This window comes from Helianthus annuus, chromosome 13 (assembly GCF_002127325.2).
Source record: "Helianthus annuus cultivar XRQ/B chromosome 13, HanXRQr2.0-SUNRISE, whole genome shotgun sequence".
NCBI classification, from domain to species: domain Eukaryota; kingdom Viridiplantae; phylum Streptophyta; class Magnoliopsida; order Asterales; family Asteraceae; genus Helianthus; species Helianthus annuus.
Window position 1 is genome coordinate 29,644,058 of NC_035445.2, and position 19,726 is coordinate 29,663,783.

The window sequence follows — 19,726 nt, forward strand, 5'->3', positions numbered from 1 at the left end:
TTTGCCCCCAGTTCAAAATAAATTTATGCTTTTGCCCCCAGCTAAAATTTACGAATTTCCCCTCGGTTCAAAATTACGATATCATCATCAATTTAAAGTTACGTTTTTGCCCCCAGTACAAAATAAAAATATAGTTTTCCCCTAGCTAAAAATTAGGATTTTACCCTCGGGAAAAAAATTCGATTTTTCCCTCAAGTAAAAAAAAAATATGACTTTTGAAGGAACAGAATATTAAAAGGGAGGCAGCCAAATTGTATTTTGAATGGAACCATCTTGGACGAATTCTAAAACATGATGAGAAGCATATTGGAAAAATTTAGAGAGCATATTTGCAAGAATTGAAGCCCATTGATTTTCGTAAATATTCATAGAATGGGCTATGAAACGTGAATTGTGATGTATTGGCTTTTTCAATACATATAATCTAAACATTCTTGGAAAAATAGAACACTTGGGGGCGGCCCTATTAATATTTTGAGGAGAGACATCAGTTTAAAAGGGGTGAGAACATCAACATCAGCGGCGCATAATAAAAGTTGGGGGAGACAACAATAATATAACATCACCTCTATTCGATCAAAAAGGGGGACGCACAATCAGAGAGTAGGCGATCAAGAGAAAAAAAAGTTTATTGGATCGAGCTTCAAGATTGGGATTTAAGATTCGGGTCGATTAGGCAACGAGTTATTGTTCGGTTTGTTTTACTTTTTGTTCTCAAACTTGATACTATGACTTCTTTGTTATTTGAGACTTGTTTATTATTTCTGCTCTTGACTATGGTTCTGGGCTAATTTTCTTTTACTACCTAGACTTGGATGATTGTTTGCTAAAGTTGCGTTTTTCATAATGGATAGTTGATTTTTATGAATTGTAGGCGACTTGTTCGATTGATTAGATGTGTTTGCATGCTTAATATTGTTTGAATATTGCTTATTACTACGTATGAATCTTGGTGACGATCTTTATCACATAATAGAGTCGTGCTAGGTTTTAGATTTTGGTGAGTGTCTATATCACGTAATAAATCTTTAATCTTTAGGGTTAAGTGGCCATCAAACCTTAAAAGTAATATTTCGTAATCTTATAAAATTAAGTGTTCTACTAATTCTCAATAGCTGAAAGATGGGAGATTATTGTTAGGTCTAAGTCATTAAACCGAAAGGTAGGAGCTTCATTAGGAGTAAAGCTATTGGCTATTGTCTAACAAGTCTAATCAAGAAATCAAGTTTACCCTAGGTTTAGGTCTCGAAAGGGAGTGAGCCTTGTAGGGTACTTTCATAAACCCATTAGATGTCTTGAAAGAGAGTCTAACAACCGGTAATCGAAACAACTTCTAGGGTGCTATAAGTGTCTCTTGAGAAGGGTTAGGAGTCTTGTTCGGTATCCCGAAAAGTGAGAATTTTATGATCCCGGTTCCCTATTAATCAATATCCTAATAAAATCGTTACTAAAAGCAATCAGGATTCCAGTCTAGGTAGTGCCTCCCACGATCTGAGTTTAAGTCCCAAATTAGTTCGTGATTAGTTAACTTAGTTAGTTACTTTAATTTAATTGCAAATTTAGGATATTTAGACCCCCCCCCCCCAAACAACAAAACAGTTAAGTACAGTTCGGTTAGAGTCAGTCTAGTTAGAGTCTAGTACACGTAGTTAGTAGAGTCTCGTGGGTTCGACACTCGAACTTACTTAGGCTATACTACATTGACCAGTACACTTGCCGGTTGTGTGGTCTAGGTTTAGAGAGTCTTAGTTATAAATTTAAAACTTAGAGAGTCTAGTTTAGGGTTTAATTTAGTTAATTTATTTAGACAACTTTTAGCACATCATTTCACTAGCGTACCCTCACGATGTTATTAGTGTAATACACCCGCGTATTTCCACTTAAGTTCAATATTGTGCACCTATGTACATTTTATACACAATAATACAGAACTTTAATCAGCTATCATGACATACACTTGTGTATCCATATTCATTTATAGCAGCAGACACCAACCTAAAGGTCATAAACTCCAAAATAAAATTCAAACATCAAAAACCTATTCAATAATGATAACCCGTCAAACTGTTGCTTAGCCATTTGAACCAACAACTTCGGCTGCTTCTTTTTTTTCCCTGCCCTCTTTCGTAACAACCTTCTTGTCCTTCTTCTTCGGAGTTGCAACTTTGTACAAGGGAATTTAAAAACAAAACATGTGTCTCAAAAGTTTGTCCATCACAACAAACATATTTTAAAAACAAATATAGTGCAAAAAAATACATACCGCGTTTCTTTTCCACGAGTGGACATGTGTCTCCAAACAATGTTATCTTTAGATTTCATCCATGACTTAATGTCCACAACTCATAACAGAAACGGTGATTTCCCGTACTTCGAAATCTGTTTTTTTCTTTTACCTTTACCACAAACATCAGCTTCCGACTCAACATTTTTCACAGTTTCCTCTCTCAACGCCAACACCTCTTGTGTACTTGGAAGAGGCTGAGAAAGCCCTAGGTCGAATGAAGGCATGTCGTCCCTCCGTTGCGTTTCGTACGCACCTGAAAGAACATCTTCGAGTACATCCGTGTACATAATAACATTCTGTGTAAAAGTCGACGCAACATGAGGAGTCGAGAACCCATCTCCCTTGTCGAACCCACTATTCTTGTTTCCTTTCATACTAACATCATCTATACACATTTAACGGACATAATACATATGAATTTTGCTAAATTAGTTCAAATAATGTATGTGTACACAAACATCAAAACACATACCTTTCTTCCGTTCAACATCTGATTTCACACCAGACGGTTCACCCTTATCATCCACAACACTTTTGTTAAACATCATTTTGTACCGTTCCAGTGCAGGCAGCAAGAACTCGCTATTCGGGAAACAAGAGGCAAGTTGGCCAACAGCTTCCTCCAACCTCCTCTTTAACCCATCCGCCTCGTCGAACATCCGAAACACTCCAAATACACAATCCTAACAGTAACAATCAAAATTTTATTTTTATTTAATATACTAATTTAATGTGACCACCAGTAATAGTATTAACAATGTACAATATGAATGTAACATATTCTTTGATAACAACATCGACATACCTCAACCGACATCCCATCAAAACCCGCCCGTCCGTTTTCGTTGTCTCCTTTCGATAGATCTACCACCTCGTCTTCACTTAAATGTTCGTACTCTTGGTCATCAACATACAACTCTCTTAGATCACCAAGTCCAAACCCTGTTCTTGATCTCCAAGTCTTTCCGCAAACTTATCATATCTTTTGTCCAAAAGCTGATCGGAGGTTCCAAACGATCTCCTGCAAATCCTAGACATGTGGTGCTGTCTAGGTAAAGCAACTACAAATACAATAAAAAAACACATTATATATACTATGAATTACAAAAGTGTACATTACAAATTACATGGGTGTATTTAAAGGTAACGCGTCGTACCACCAAAACAGTCAGCGACCCCCGGAAAAACGAATCGCGGTCACTTCTGTCCCAATCACTTTTACAGACCCTAATAGTGTCCATAATCAACTGGCACCAATCGTGCTCTTTAAATTCTTTTGAAAGACAGAACCAGCGAAGCATTGTATACATCGCGTGCCCGTTCTTCGTGCTTGCTATCATAGTTGCTATGAATAGCATTGCAAAATCAATCTTGAACATCTCTTCATCTTCATAACAATTTTCTCTAATCTTGTCGACGATGTTACTACAACTAATCGGGACCTTCACAAACCGGTTTTTCCATGCCTCTACAACTTTCTCGGCATCACTACACCGTTCCGCATCCTTCACCACCCGTATCCCTCCGTACGGTACACCCATTATTCTATGAATGCATTCTTTATCAACTTTTACTTGTCGGTCCCCATGATTTATTTTCATCTTTTCGGTATCCAGCCTATCGACCACAAAATACGCCAGCGATGCATTTATGTCTGATACTTTGAGCTTCAGTATCTTTCCAAATCCCATTTTACGAACCACGTTTCACTGCCACCTCGTCAAGAAACCAACAGCTTCGAACATTTTGTTCGGAGAGGTACGCGCCCTTATAGACGGTAACTCTTTACTACGCTTCACCCTCGCACGTTTCTTGCTGTTACTTTTCCATTTTTGCTGGATTTTGCTAGCCTCCTTTTTTTTTGAACTTGAAAATCTGGTCAACCACATTCATCTCACAATCTTCCTCGTAATCTAAAAAAACATCAAAACCGGTAACAACATATGATATTAGCTTTTGTATACATAGAACAATACAATCGATACCTCCTTTCACGTCTTCGTCTTGGTTGTCTTTGCATTCCTCATCAGTCATCTTCTTCATCCTATCCCCATGACCATCGAAACCTACATCAACATCTAATCACAACACATTTTCCCGTTGTTGTATACACAGACAATCTTGATAACTGTTGCGTACATATGTCATAATTTCACTTACCTCTACCAAATTTATCCTTCGCATTTCGAGGGGTGTGTTCCTCATTACATTTGTTATTATCACAAACTTTGTTACTTGTTTCTGTCTTGCACCCCTCATCGTTTTCTGAAAAATAAACCACACCCATTAGGACGCTAACTACAACTTCGGTGGCAGACGCACTAATTGGTTAGATTCATAAATATCAATGCATCAATGGTATACCTTCCTGGATATTGGAGAACGGCACACGAACTGCTTGAAATGATCGACTACTCGGCAGCCTACATGCTTGTCGTTTTCTCCTCTTTCCCAAAACTGTTACATTTATACACCAACAACTTAGTACACACGATAAACAAGGGTTACACAAACGATTTCGCACGTTACGTAAGTTAAAACGCAATCTACCTGTGCTATTAGTAACCACAATTTCACACGATAAACTGGTTACTAATAGCACAGGTAGATTGTGTTTTTAACTGACGTAACATGTGAAATTGTTTGTGTAACCCTTGTTTATCGTGTGTACTAAGTTGTTGGCGCATAATGTAACAGTTTTGGGAAAGAGGAGAAAACGACAAGCATGTAGGCTGCCGAGTAGTCGATCATTTCAAGCAGTTCGTGTGCCGTTCTCCAATATCCAGGAAGGTATACCATTGATGCATTGATATTTATGAATCTAACCAATTAGTGCGTTTGTCCCCGAAGTTGTAGTTAGTGTCCTAACGGTTGTGGTTTATTTTTCAGAAAACGATGAGGGGTGCAAGACAGAAACAAGTAACAAAGTTTGTGATAATAACAAACGTAATGAGGAACACACCCCCCGTAATGCGAAGGATAAATTTGGTAGGGGTAAGTGAAATTATGACATATGTACGCAACAGTTATCAAGATTGTCTGTGTATACAACAACGGGAAAATGTGTTTTGATTAGATGTTGATGTAGGTTTCGATGGTCGTGGGGATAGGATGAAGAAGACGACTCATGAGGAACGCAAAGCCAGCCAAGACGAAGACGTGAAAGGAGGTATCGATTCTATTGTTCTATGTATACAAAAGCTAATATCATATGCTGTTACTGGTTTTGATGATTTTTTTAGATTATGAGGAAGATTGTGAGATGAATGCGGTTGACCAGATTTTCAAGTTCAAAAAAAGGAGGCAAGCAAAATCCAGCAAAAACAGAAAAGTAACAGCAAGAAACATGCGAGGGCGAAGCGTAGTAAAGAGTTACCGTCGATAAGGGCGTGTACCTCTCCGAACAAAATGTACGAAGCTGTTGGTTTCTTGACGAGGTGGCAGCGAAACGTGGTTTGTAAAATGAGATTTGGAAAGATACTGAAGCTCAAAGTATTAGACATAAATGCATCGCTGGCGTATTTCGTGGTCGATAGGCTGGATACCGAAAATATGGAAATAAATCATGGGGACCGATAAATAAAAGTTGATAAAGAATAAGCACGAAGAACGGGCACGCAATGTATACAATGCTTCGTTGGTTCTGTCTTTCAAAAGAATTTAATGAGCACGATTGGTGCCAGTTGATTATGGACACTATTAGGGTCTGTAAAGTGATTAGGACAGAAGCGACCGCGATTCGTTTTTCCGGGGGCCGCTGACTGTTTTGGTGGTACAACGCACTTGTGTAATTCATAGTATATATAACGTGTTTTTATTGTATGTGTTGTTGCTTTACTTGGACAGCACCACGTGTCTAGGATTTGCAGGAGATCATTTGGAACCTCCGATCAGCTTTTGGACAAAAGATGTGATAAGTTTGTGGAAAGACTTGGAGATCAAGAATGGGGGGTTTGGACTTGGTGATGTTAGAGAGTTGTACGTTGATGACCAAGAGTACGAACATTTAAGTGAAGACGAGGTGATAGATCTATCGAAAGGAGACAACGAAAACGGACGTGCGGGTATTGATGGGATGTCGGTTGAGGTATGTCGATGTTGTTATCAAAGAATATGTTACATTCATAGTGTACATTGTTAATAATATTACTGGTGGTCACATTAAATTAGTATATTAAATAAAAATAAAATTTTGATTGTTACTACTAGGATTGTGTATCTGGAGTGTTTCAGATGTTCGATGAGGCAGATGGGTTAAAGAGGAGGTCGGAGGAAACTGTTGGCCAACTTGCCGCTCGTTTGCCGAATAGCGAGTGCTTGCTGCCTGTACTGGAACGGTACAAAATGATGTTTAACAAAAGTGTGGTGGATGATAAGGGTGAACCGTCTGGTGTGAAATCAGATGTAGAACGGAAGAAAGGTATGTGTTTTGATGTTTGTGTACACATATGTTATTTAAAGTAATTTAGCAAAATTCATATGTATTATGTCCATTAAATGTGTGTAGATGATGTTAGTATGAAAGGAAACAAGAATAGTGGGGTCGTCGAGGGAGATGGGTTCTCGACTCCTCATGTTGCGTCGACTTTTACATAGAATGTTATTGTGTGCACGGATGTACTCGAAGATGTTCTTTCAGGTGCGTACGAAACGCAACGGAGGGACGACGTGCCTTCATTCGACCTAGGGCTTTCTCAGCCTCTTCCAAGTACACAAGAGGTGCTGGCGTTGAGAGAGGAAACTGTGAAAAATGTTGAGCCGGAAGCTGATGTTGGTGGTAAAGGTAAAAGAAAAAAACAGATTTCGAAGTACGTGAAATCACTGTTTCTGTTATGAGTTGTGGACATTAAGTCATGGATGAAATCTAAAGATAGCATTGTTTGGAGACACATGTCCGCTCGTGGAAAAGAAACGCGGTATGTATTTTTTTTGCACCATATTTGTTTTTAAAATATGTTTGCTGTGATGGACAAAGTTTTGAGACACATGTTTTGTTTTTAAATTCCCTTGTACAGAGTTGCAACTCCGAAGAAGAAGGGCAGGAAGGTTGTTACGAAAGAGGGCAAGGAAAAAAAGAAGCAGCCGAAGTTGCTAGTTCAAACAGGTAAGCAACAGTTTGACGGGTTATCATTATTGAATAGGTTTTTCATGTTTGAATTTTATTTTGGAGTTTATGACCTTTAGGTTGGTGTGTGTTGCTATAAATGAATATGGATACACAAGTGTATGTCATGATATCTGATTAAAGTTCCGTATTATTGTGTATAAAATGTACATAGGTGCACAATATTGAACTTAAGTGGAGATACGCGGGTATATTACACTAATAACATCGTGAGGGTACGCTAGTGAATATTACGTCGAATACGGATAACGTAAATGAACACAAGTTTATGTTGATGCACATTTTGTGAATACGGCTCTTTCGGTTCGTCTACTTTATGAGATAAAGACCGAAACTCGATATCCTCCATCAAGTTTCGGATCAATCATGTCATTGTTTGATGTGTAGTTACAAATAGATCTGCAAGTCTACAAGATTCTGCATGATGTCTGCATGATTTCGGGAATAGTTGTTTGCTGATAATGGTCTCTACGAAGAACAATAGCATACGAAGAACATGCACAACCATGCAACCCACGAAGAAGGTTATTCGTGGACAATTCAGAGATAGAAACTAATCAAATAAAATGCGATGAACCGGACACTGATAACATAAACCTGGACGATTCCTTAAACTACCGAACAAAACAGATAAAAATACTAAACCTGGACGATTCATGGTTGTGTAAAAAACTGGATTCAAATTTGATTGTTGTATTGCGTCTTGTCTATTAGAGTCACTAGTATGAGCATCCTCCATAATCGATGTCGTGATTTGATACAAAAAAAAAAAAAAAAAAAACTAGTAGGAGGATTGAATTCGAAATTATTAGTTGAATATATGATAGAATCTTGAATATAATCAACTGAGATCTCGTAAATATTCCTAAGAAATAGGACATGTAACTGACGATCATATTAGAAAAGAATTTAAAAAAAATTGTAGAATTACAATATTATCATCTCCCATAATGATCTTCGTAATTGGATTAAAAAAATAGGATGATACAGAAGAACCTCTAATATACTGATGAAGTTATGATATAATCTTTGAAATAATCTATGGAGATCTATTAATTGATCTTCGTAAGTTAGCAAAAAAAGAAAAGAAGAGGATGATAACAAAATTAGTTAGCAAAAAAAAAGAAAAGAAGAGGAGGATAACAAAATTAAGAAAATACTGGATTGATCAATGACTGTAAAAAAACTCCTAAAAAATTCCGAAAATTAAGAATATGGTAACTGCAAATCATTAAAGAAATATAATTAAAGATAAAAGATTAGAAGTATAATTACGATCTTAACCTTTTCATCATCTAATCAAATGAACGGATGAGATTGGTTCACACAGTTCACAATCATATTAGAAAAGAATTTAAAAAAAATTGTAGAATTACAATATTATCATCTCCCATAATGATCTTCGTAATTGGATTAAAAAAATAGGATGATACAGAAGAACCTCTAATATACTGATGAAGTTATGATATAATCTTTGAAATAATCTATGGAGATCTATTAATTGATCTTCGCAAGTTAGCAAAAAAAGAAAAGAAGAGGATGATAACAAAATTAGTTAGCAAAAAAAAGAAAAGAAGAGGAGGATAACAAAATTAAGAAAATACTGGATTGATCAATGACTGTAAAAAAACTCCTAAAAAATTCCGAAAATTAAGAATATGGTAACTGCAAATCATTAAAGAAATATAATTAAAGATAAAAGATTAGAAGTATAATTACGATCTTAACCTTTTCATCATCTAATCAAATGAACGGATGAGATTGGTTCACACAGTTCACAATCAAGGATGTTGTTCACTCATGAACCTCATCCTATATATATATATATAGGGGATGATTCAAATGAAAACCACTTTTAACGCGAAAACTCGAAAACTAACTAAAAAAAGCCTAAAAAACACACAAAAATTTTTTTTTTCAATTTTTTTATAAAAATAGCTAGTTTTTATATATAAAAAAAACTTATTTTTCAAAAAAAAAAAAAATTTTGTGTAGTGCACATGTGTAATAATACACATGTGTAGTACACATACATATGTGTAGTATTACACATGTGCACTACACAAAATTTTTTTTTTGAATTTTTTTTATATATAAAAAAACCTGCGAAATTTGGTTTGCAAAAAAAAAAATTTGTATGTTTTTTTGGCTTTTTTTAATTAGTTTTCGAGTTTTCACATTAACTAGTGGTTTTCATTTGAACCTTCCCCTATATATATATATATATATATATATATATATATATAGGGGAAGGCTACAGAGAAAACCCACTTGAGTTGTGTAAACTCAAGAAACCTTTGTAGAAAACCCATGTAAACTCAAGAAACCTTTCTAAAAAAAATAGGAAATGTAATATACATATAGTTGAACATTTTTAAAAAAGAAACAAAAAAAAAAAACACCAAGTAGTTTTTTTTAAATGTTACAAATTTCAGGTTACATAATATATATGTCTAAAAAATGTAACATACATATTTTTAACACATTTTTTTATAAAAAAATTACTAAGCGTTTTTTTTCATAAATAGGCCTGTGTACATTTAAATACATTACATTCCCTGTTTTCTTTAGAAAAAAATAAAAATGTTACATAGGGTTTATTTGGGTTTTCTAAACTCATATGGGTTTTCGATTTATCTTTCCCCTATATATATATATATATATATATATATATATATATATATATATATATATATATATAGGAAAAGGATCATGTGAGAAGTGATAGGCTAGTTGAGAAACTTGAGAAGCATTTTGGACCACACATTTTTCTAAGCCTTTCGTAATATACACATATGTATAGTTTAAAATTGACTATATACATATGTGTATAACTCAATATACATATATGTATATAGTCAATTTTAAACTATACATATGTGTATATTACGAAAGGCTTAGAAAAATGTGTGGTCCAGAATGCTTCTCAAGTTTCTCATATAGGGTGGACTTCTCTTAGGATCCCTACCCTATATATATATATATATATATATATATATATATATATATATATATACACACACACGGGGAGGGTTTAAACGAGAACGCTAAATATCGCGAGAACCGTGAGAACGAATGAAAAAACACGAGAACTTGGTCAAAAATAGTTTAAATTCAAAATTTCTTTTTGCACTTATCATTATTGTTCGAATACAACGTTAGAAATTAAAGTTACACATTTAAATTTACGTTAATTCGTAAATAAAGAAAACTTACACATGTGTAAGTTTGTCATTTACACATGTGTAAATTTGTTATATTTACACATGCGTAAAAAATCTAGTAAGAGTGATTTTGAGAGGACAAATGAATTACTTGATGTTGTAAATTCTTTTTTGATGTTGTATTTTAATTACAATGAGGTTTGTATTAAAAAAATCGGTTTTGATTGGTTTTTTCATTCGTTCTCACGGTTCTCGCAATATTTAACGTTCTCAAAATAACTTTGCCCTATACATACATATATCTATATATATATATTCAAATCAACATTTGGATTCAACATCAACAAATACTAATTAAATAGAAAAAAAAAACAAAGAGGAAGATATAAGCACCCCGGTTATGAATAGAAAAATATATATACTATTTATATACTATTATTTTGGAACATTTGTATGCATCTTTGGTTGTAATTTGTGTTAAGTAGTTGTACCTTAATCAAATAATAGTTTCATTACCTTACCATGTATGCATGTTTGGTTGTAATTTATGCTTAAGTAGTTATACCTTAATCAAATAATAGTTTCATTACCTTACCAAATTCAATATGTTTTGTATGCATGTGTGGTTGTAAATTGTGCTTAAGTGGTTGTAACTTAATCAAATAATGGTTTCATTATCTTACCATATTCAATCGGTTTGATCCATTCAAAGTTGTTTTGTTTTATTTGTAAATTATTATTATTCATAATAATCTAATTAATTTAGCCAAAATCTTGTATAAATATAATTTGCAACATATTGATGCAATGGTTGTTGTAATGTATGCGCTATGGTTTGTATAGTGGTAATGATATATATTATATATAGATTACGATGAACCTGTCAAACGGGAAAAAATAGACACGAGTTCATCGTAACGCACGAGTCCTAGATCAACTTAGTTATTTTATTCTATGTTTTACGTTTTGGTTTAATTTCTTCGCATTAACACGCCGCAACTTCAGTGTTGGTGGTCGCTGGCGGTAATGTGACATTAGTGCTCGCCACCACCGCAACGCGGGGGTCCTTATACTAGTTTCAATTCAAAATCAACATCTGAATTCAACAACAACAAAAATTAATAAAATAGAAAAAAAAAAAACAAAAGGAAAGATAAAAACAGATTACAATCGTTTCAAGAAATTAAGATATTTAACATGTTAAAAGATATAAACAAATTGTTTTAAAATAGTTTGATATTTGGAAACAATTTTAAAGTAGATAACAATTTCGGTCTTGTTTTGTTCTTTTCCTACAACAGAGTATACAAATCAAACAATTTTAAAGTAGATAACAATTTGTTATCTACTTTAAAATTGTTTGATTTGTATACCCTGTTATTAATAATTTCGGTCTTCTTTTGTTCGAACAGGCGCAACAACCACTTCAACAGTTTAGATCTTGTAATATCAATTACTTTTGATTAATCTATCTATACTTTCTATAAAAGGAGAAATCCAAGTGACATAAGAAAAGCTGATGTGTTAGCAGGAGAGGGTGTCCAACAAGACTTTTCTTATCTCATTATTACATCATAAAGCCTAATATTAAAAGAGTTAAAATTCAAAATTGGCCCACTTTCACCTTTTCTAAAGGTCTGCCCATTCATAATTACCACTGATGATTCAAAATTCATCAATGTAATCAAACCACTGATGATTCCAAAGGTCTGACCCACATTTAGATTCCAAAGGTCTGCCCATTCAAAATTACCACTGTAATCAAACAACTCATGATTCAAAATTACCACTGATGATTCAAAATTCAAACTTCAAAACCAAGTGACGATTCAATATTATGGCTCCAAATTCAAAATTCAAAATTATGGCTCCAGATATATAATCTTCAATCAATTTCTCTGATGAACTCTCTCTCTCATGGATCCAAATCTTCTTCAATAAAACCCTTTTCATCCCTATTCTCTTTCATTTTGCTCCTCCTTTCACAACCCTCCGCCGCCGCCGTACTCCTCTGCATCTCCAATGGAAGCTCAAAAGATTGGGTTGTTCATGTAGAAATGAAAGAATCCAGAGTCATCAGGGCACAGGTAGTTGAATATTACACCGAATCTTGACCCTCATGTACTGTTTAGTCATCATCTTTACCATCGATTTGAATATTATTGTATTTGTATAATTGCAACTCTCCAAATGTGTAGATTATGAGCCAATAAACAAACATATATCACTAATAACCTAGGGGATAAACAGCGACCACTCAATTGTTGTACATCGAATAATTGTTAGTTCTTTGCAGATTTGATTGTATCTGGTGATTAGCAGTGTGGTAGTCTAAGGGATTGCTTTGTCATCTTTTAACGCAGGAATACATTAAGTTATCGCAGGAAAGAATGGTTTGTCTGTAGCGGTAATCATTGAGGCTGAAGATTTGGTGAAACTATCAGAGCCTTGCGATTTGGATAAATCTTTTGCAATTAGCCAATCAATACAAGGTATTGTTCTTGCTTGAAATCCTCATATATTTGATTTTCGATTAGGGTTTTCAAATATTGGATTGAGCCGTGATGTTGTGGTCGATTGATTGATTTTACGATTACAGGATATGGCCGAATCGGTTGTGTATCCAGATTCGGTTAGATATTTATGACATTTTTTTCTTTCTAAAGTTGATCTAGCATTTGGTTTCACCTTTGGATGATAGATGACGGAGTTAAAGGTGGATTAATTGCTTTATACAGGAACATCTAGAAAGCTGTGGAAGTTAATTCATCAAACAAGAATATTACACTTATAATTGATGATAATTCTCTTCTGGAAGTGGCTGCTAATGGTTCTACAAAAGACATTCTAAATTTGATGCATTACTACCATACATTAACCACACAATTTGTAAGACACCATTTGATCTTCATTCTGAGACATATAAGCATGTTGATTTGAATGTTTTAACTTATTTTTTGTTTTCAGAGCGTTGTACAATAATTACTGATCTTCATGAGGACATTTATTCAAGTGGAGATGGATTTACATTTCCTTTACAAATGGAGTACCTTGCTGACATCACCATAAACTGAGCCTTTGATAACCGGGTTGGCAGCAGATGTTCACGCTTTTGTAGCGTTTAGATTGATTTGAGTGTGTGAGTTAGGACAGGCCAACACTTTTACAGGTAAATAGCTGTTGGTAAATGATCCCGCTTCAATTTTTCAGCCAGTTTCTGTTGATCAGTTCATAATCATTTCGATCTCAATTGTAAAAAGTTGGTTAATCGATGGAAGTAGTGAGTGTTTCCGTTAGTTCTCCAGTGTTTAGGGCTTCTGTGTTTGATTACTGTGTTCCGGTTCGGAAGAAGACAGTTATCGATCGGAAGTTTGTGTTTAATTGTATGAATTGTTCTTCACTCGAGGTATAAACTGTTTTTAGATGTTGTTTTTGACCTAATTTTGTTGACTGAATGTGTTTAGTTTGAGGAATTTTGATAACTGTGTGATTGAGGTTAGTATGATACTATCAAGTGTTGTTGATTGAGTATATACATACAGGAATTTAGTAACGGCTTTAGCTATTTTTGTGTAACATTAATAGAAATAGTTGCGTTATATAGATGAGATTGAGTAATCGTAGGAATTTCGGTTATTTTATGCAGAATTTTAGTGAGATATGATGGATCCAGAAGACCTACAATCAGACCTACTTGCTTTGAGAAGGTTATATAGGCTTCTTGTACAAGATGAACACTATATAGAAGATGAAGCCTCAGAAAATGTAAGTCTATTTCATATGGATATATGATGTTATTGAATATATCAATGAGCATTTTCAGTTTTGATTGAGCCACTAGAGAATAAGTCCTATTTGCATATAGATTTGCTTGCAATATATTATTATTATCATCATCATCATCATCATTATTATTATTATTATTATTATTATTATTATTATTATTATTATTATTATTATTATTATTATTATTATTATTATTATTATTAATGTTTTTGTTGTTGTAGTTGTAGTTGTAGCATTAAATCTGTGTTCATACGATAACGCAAGACGTTTATTAATAAATTCACTTGATGCTGCTGCGAATAAAACTTTCGATGCTCATGCAAAGGTATGCAATGTTTTTGCTTCTAGATGTGAAATTTTGTTCGATTTGTTTGCAATATTTTGACTGGAACTGTAATACGGTTTTATCAGATTCTAGATGCTCAAATTAAGCAACGAATAGCTTGTGGTCAACGCCGCAAGGGCCATCTAGAGACGGGCTAAATCTGCGATCATTTTCAATGGGAAAAGCACCAACTAATGCTGCTTATGTTGACCTTTTAACTGGTGATTGGAATTTCAGTGAGTCAACTGATCAAGCAGACCTTGCAGGTGATCCTGGCACCAGAATCAAATGATGCCGGGTATGCCAGAAAACAAAAGTCAAACAGTTGACTAAAGAGATTAGTTTTAGGGATAGCAAAGCATTGACTCCATTTAATGGTCAGTTTTTGATTAATCTAACTAACCAAGAGGATCAAATATCTAGAGAAGCTTCTGCTAAGATCCTACAGTTAGAATCGTGTATTTCTTCTTTGCAAGTAGCAGCCAAACACACAAATTTTCTAAAAAACGAACCCGAGAATGAACAAAAGCAGATTGGTTATAGGTTTCTAATTCAGAATACCCTTTTCGAGATAACAATTTTTTTTTTGCTTTTATCCGCAAAATTACGAGACATAGATCTAAGATTGGCCGTCATGTTAATCTTGATGATGAGAACTGTAAAGGGTTGTGGTGATTTGAAAGTCGAATGGTTTCGAAGTCAGTAAAATTGCTTTGTACAAGTTGGATCATTATCGTAGTAAAATTTTTTAAAAATCATACTCGATATATTAGTTATATAAAAATTATAGAAACTAAGTGCAAATAAGTGGTTTATACAGTCATTTCCTATGATAGACCATGTTCTACATTTCAATTAATGTATGTATGCTTAATCAACATCTATACAACAGGTGTATTTCTGTAAGACTGACCAAAACTAAAGACCAGGACAAAATAGAAGTGTTAATGGTATTTTCACCAAACCATGATGACATGGTATTCCCTAAGGTACACATTTTTTCCTTACTTTTTAAAGTTATTACTTTTATTAAAAAAAACTGTAAATGGGTGATAATTGATTCTTTGGTAATTTATACATGATTTTAGGGGTACAATACATTCCTGGTGGTAAGATTCAAAAACTCGAGCAGTGTGCAGCTACGCTTCTTATAGGCTGCAGTTGTGGTTCTCTATCTTTAAACGGCTCATACACTCGAAAAAGGGCTCCATTGCATTATATGTTTGCTCAGGTCTTAAAAAATGATATTTATATTTATATATTTGATATATATCACTACATATATAACTAAATATTTAAGCAATGGCAGGCTGAATACAAGACTGTGAAGAAAGCAGCAATGGTTTTTTCTTCTCAATAACGATTACATTTGGGATCGCTCTTGGGATCGCGTTGTCGAAGACATACAAAGAGAATAGCCCAAGTTCATTAATCATAGTTGGTTTACTCAACGCTTCATCAGCTAGACTTCTTTATCTACATGGCAGTGGTCGATTTCAAATTAAGTCTTATGCAACCGTCTTACCAGGTTAGATCTATAAATTACATTATCCATTGCATTATATGTTTGCTCAGGTCTTAAAAATGATATTTATATTTATATATTTGATATATATCACTACATGCCGTGCGTTTAATGCTTTGGTGCTAGCAGGAAACGACATAGATGTTATCGAACATAACGAGCCAATTGCGAGCTTGGAGAGAATTAGGGAATAAGAGATTCCTAGGGACACTAACCCATTGGCGATTGTGGCGGATAATAATCTGAGAGTGGCATCTTTAGAGAGAATGCACTAGGCGTTGCAAGATGACGCGAAGCTAGCGTCTTCAACTGTCTCAATAGCAGCTGCTACTTCTGTTGCTAAAGTGGCTGCAGCTGCTGCTAAAATCGCATCAGACGTTGCTGAAACAAGCAAGATTGATGTCTGACGAATTTTTTTTATCAAAAAGATTAGGTTTAAACACTCTTGGGTTAAAACAGTGTTTTAACCCGAGAAAAAGTGAAACCACTGTTTTGAGTTAAAACAGTGTTTTGAAATCACTTTTGGGTTAAAACAGTGTTTGAAACCACTTTTGGGTTAAAACAGTGTTTGAAGCCAAAAGTGATTTCAAAACACTATTGGGTTAAAACAGTGTTTGAAACCACTGTTGGTTTCTTGGATTTTTTTTAAAAAAATTAAAATATATTTCTGTGGTTTTTTCATTATGTGAAACAAATGTTGATGTTTTTTGTTTTTGCTAAATTTAAATGCTATAGGTGTTGGAGATCGGGCCCACAATCAAGTGGGACAAAGGCAAGGCTCTTGAGTTTTTGTTAGAGTCACTTGGTACGTCGTCGTTTTCTATATTTGGTACTTTTTTAATAATTTGTAAAGTAGGTAAAAGAAAATAAATAGAATGCAAGTTTAACTGACACGCTTGCTATTATGTTAAGATACTATATCATTGATAGTCACAATTCAGCTCTTTTATAAGGATATGAACATATCAGACCAAAGATGTTATTGCTTTCAAAAACAAAAATCATGATATTGCTTTCATGCATAACTTTACGAACACTTTTACTTGAGATTCAAACAAATGTTTCTTCACTTATCTTAGTACATTTATTTATCTTGGGTATTCAGGTGTTGTTCCTATGTCAAGACGATGAAAGTCAGAGACATTTAGAGCACAGTACATTGATGCAAAAGAACTCAAGTATGATGGCATTCCCTCTCACACATTATTTGGCTACCATTAGCATTCAACAGATTGATCATTGATCTGATACTTTGTATTTTATTCTTTATTTGTTTTGTTTTTTCTAGAGTGTCTGTTAGTACATGGAATGTTGCTGGGAAACTGCCACCAACTTTGGATGTTTGTTTTTCCTTTTGTAATATTTGTTTTTGAAACAGAGGTTAGGATTTCAAACAGTGGTATGAGAAACATATGTTCGAAACCTTTGTTTGATTACAAACAGAGTCTTGAGAAATAGTGATTTGGCGAAACAGAGATTACCCTTTACCAACAGTAGTTGACTTTAGTCAAACAGAGTTTTAGATATCTCAAACAAATGATACACTCTTTTGAAACCTAAAATCTGTTTATTAATCAGAAGTTTGCTTTTTTAAAACAGAGGTTACAAATAGAGGTTAGGATTTCAAACAGTGGTATGAGAAACATATGTTTGAAACCTCTGTTTGGTTACAAACAGAGTCTTGAGAAAGTGATTTGGCGAAACAGAGATTACCTTTTACCAACAGTGGTTGACTTTAGTCAAACAGATTTTACATACCTCAAACAAATGATACACTCTTTTGAAACCTAAAATCTGTTTATTAATCAGAGGTTTGGTTTTTATAACAGAGGTTACAAATAGAGGTTAGGATTTCAAACAGTGGTATGAGAAACATATGTTTGAAATGTCTGTTTGGTTACAAACAGAGTCTTGAGAAACAGTGATTTGGCGAAACAGAGATTGCCCTTTACCAACAGTGGTTGACTTTAGTCAAACAGAGTTTTACATATCTCAAACAAATGATACACTCTTTTGAAACCCAAAATCTGTTTATTAATCAGATGTTTGGTTTTTAAAAACAAAGGTTAAATGTCTCAGATGTTTAGGGTCTAGAGTGTGATCAAGGTCACATGAAAACGCAAAAGGTTACTTATATTTAACCTTTTGGAAAAAAACTAAATATTTTATAAGTAAAATGTGTTATGCATGGTTTTCAAAGAAACGACTCGTGTTTGCACACGGGTGTTACCGCTAGTACTCTATAATAAAAGAAACCGTATTAGGGACACTTGTCATCATATTAGGCCTTTTCTTATAGATAATTATTATTTTAGTTTAATTTTTTAATTAATAATTAATTATAGATAATCCTCCTTTTAAATATTATTTGGTTTAATATCTTATGGATAATTACTATTAATTTAATCTCTTCTATTAATTACAGATAACTCTCCTACTAAATATTATTTAGTTTAATCTCTTCTAATTAATTATAGATAACTCTTCTACTAAATATTATTTTGTTTAATCTCTTCTACTTAACTATAGATAATTATTATTTATTTTAAATTTAATGCATACTTCTCATTTATAATATTAACTAGGTTAGAACCCCGTGTATTACACGGGTTGAATAAAATAAATATAGTTACTAACTACAAACGGTTTTTGTAATAAGATATTATTGATTTTTTTAATTAAAATTTTAAATTTGAATCCGAAAGTAATATGTTAGTAAACCTAATACATAAATCGAAAGTTAATAACAAACCCGACCATGAAATGAAACTGATGACCATTTTGATCGGTTTCATGGTTTTAAATCGAATTGTGAACATCCTTAGTAATAACTAATAAGGTTAATTTGTGTTTTTTTATAACAAGTTATTAAAATAACTTTTGAAAATATTGTAAAATCACAAAGTTTGAAATATATATATATTTTTGTTTGATGAAGATATAACTTAATTAGTTTTATTATATATCTAGAGTTTGAACCTGAGTTATAAACCTGGTTATATCAGTATTTAGAGAGAACCAGTATACTTTATATATTTTAATATTTCATTTCTTAACTATTTCTTTTATTTTCTCTTCTTATTACTATCTATTTAATATTTCATTGATTCAACTACGTGTCTCCATAGGTATATAATCTGAAAGAGAGTGAAATAAGAGGGGAAATAAATCTTCGGTTCATTAAATTATTTTATTATTTAGTATATAAAATTTATTTATTCAACCCGTGTAATACACGGGGTTATAACCTAGTTTATATATAAAGCAGAAAAAGGAAGGAAAAATCAACGGAAAATAGTGTAAAGAAGGAATCAAACCGGCGCTTTTGACTGTCGAACAGACGTGTTAGGATCTGAGTTTGGATTGATTGTGATTTGTGTTTGAAATTAGATGAACAAATGAAAGAGTAGTGCAGCGGAAATTATATGGAAGCAAACTTTTCACAATCAAACAGAAGAAATGCTTTCAATTATACATTTTCAACAATGAATCAAATGATTAAATTTATTTTTAA

At 33.5% G+C, this 19,726-nt stretch overlaps 1 long non-coding RNA gene across 36 annotated transcripts; it reads left to right on the forward strand.

Annotated features, from left to right (window-relative positions):
- Positions 1–445: 445 nt before the first annotated feature.
- Positions 446–17,705, forward strand: LOC110897596. Of its 36 annotated transcripts, none has more exons than XR_004876953.1 (14): positions 12,458–12,663; positions 12,940–13,068; positions 13,176–13,208; positions 13,315–13,465; positions 13,544–13,982; positions 14,223–14,341; positions 14,584–14,687; positions 14,774–14,985; positions 15,580–15,676; positions 15,776–15,918; positions 15,997–16,215; positions 16,342–17,017; positions 17,318–17,390; positions 17,501–17,705. It is a non-coding gene; the product is annotated as an uncharacterized LOC110897596 (long non-coding RNA). The 36 variants fall into 36 exon arrangements; XR_004876944.1 differs by having other exon boundaries at positions 12,461–12,663; positions 13,544–13,745; positions 14,774–15,064; XR_004876951.1 differs by having other exon boundaries at positions 12,461–12,663; positions 13,544–13,745; positions 17,501–17,683.
- Positions 17,706–19,726: the final 2,021 nt, after the last annotated feature.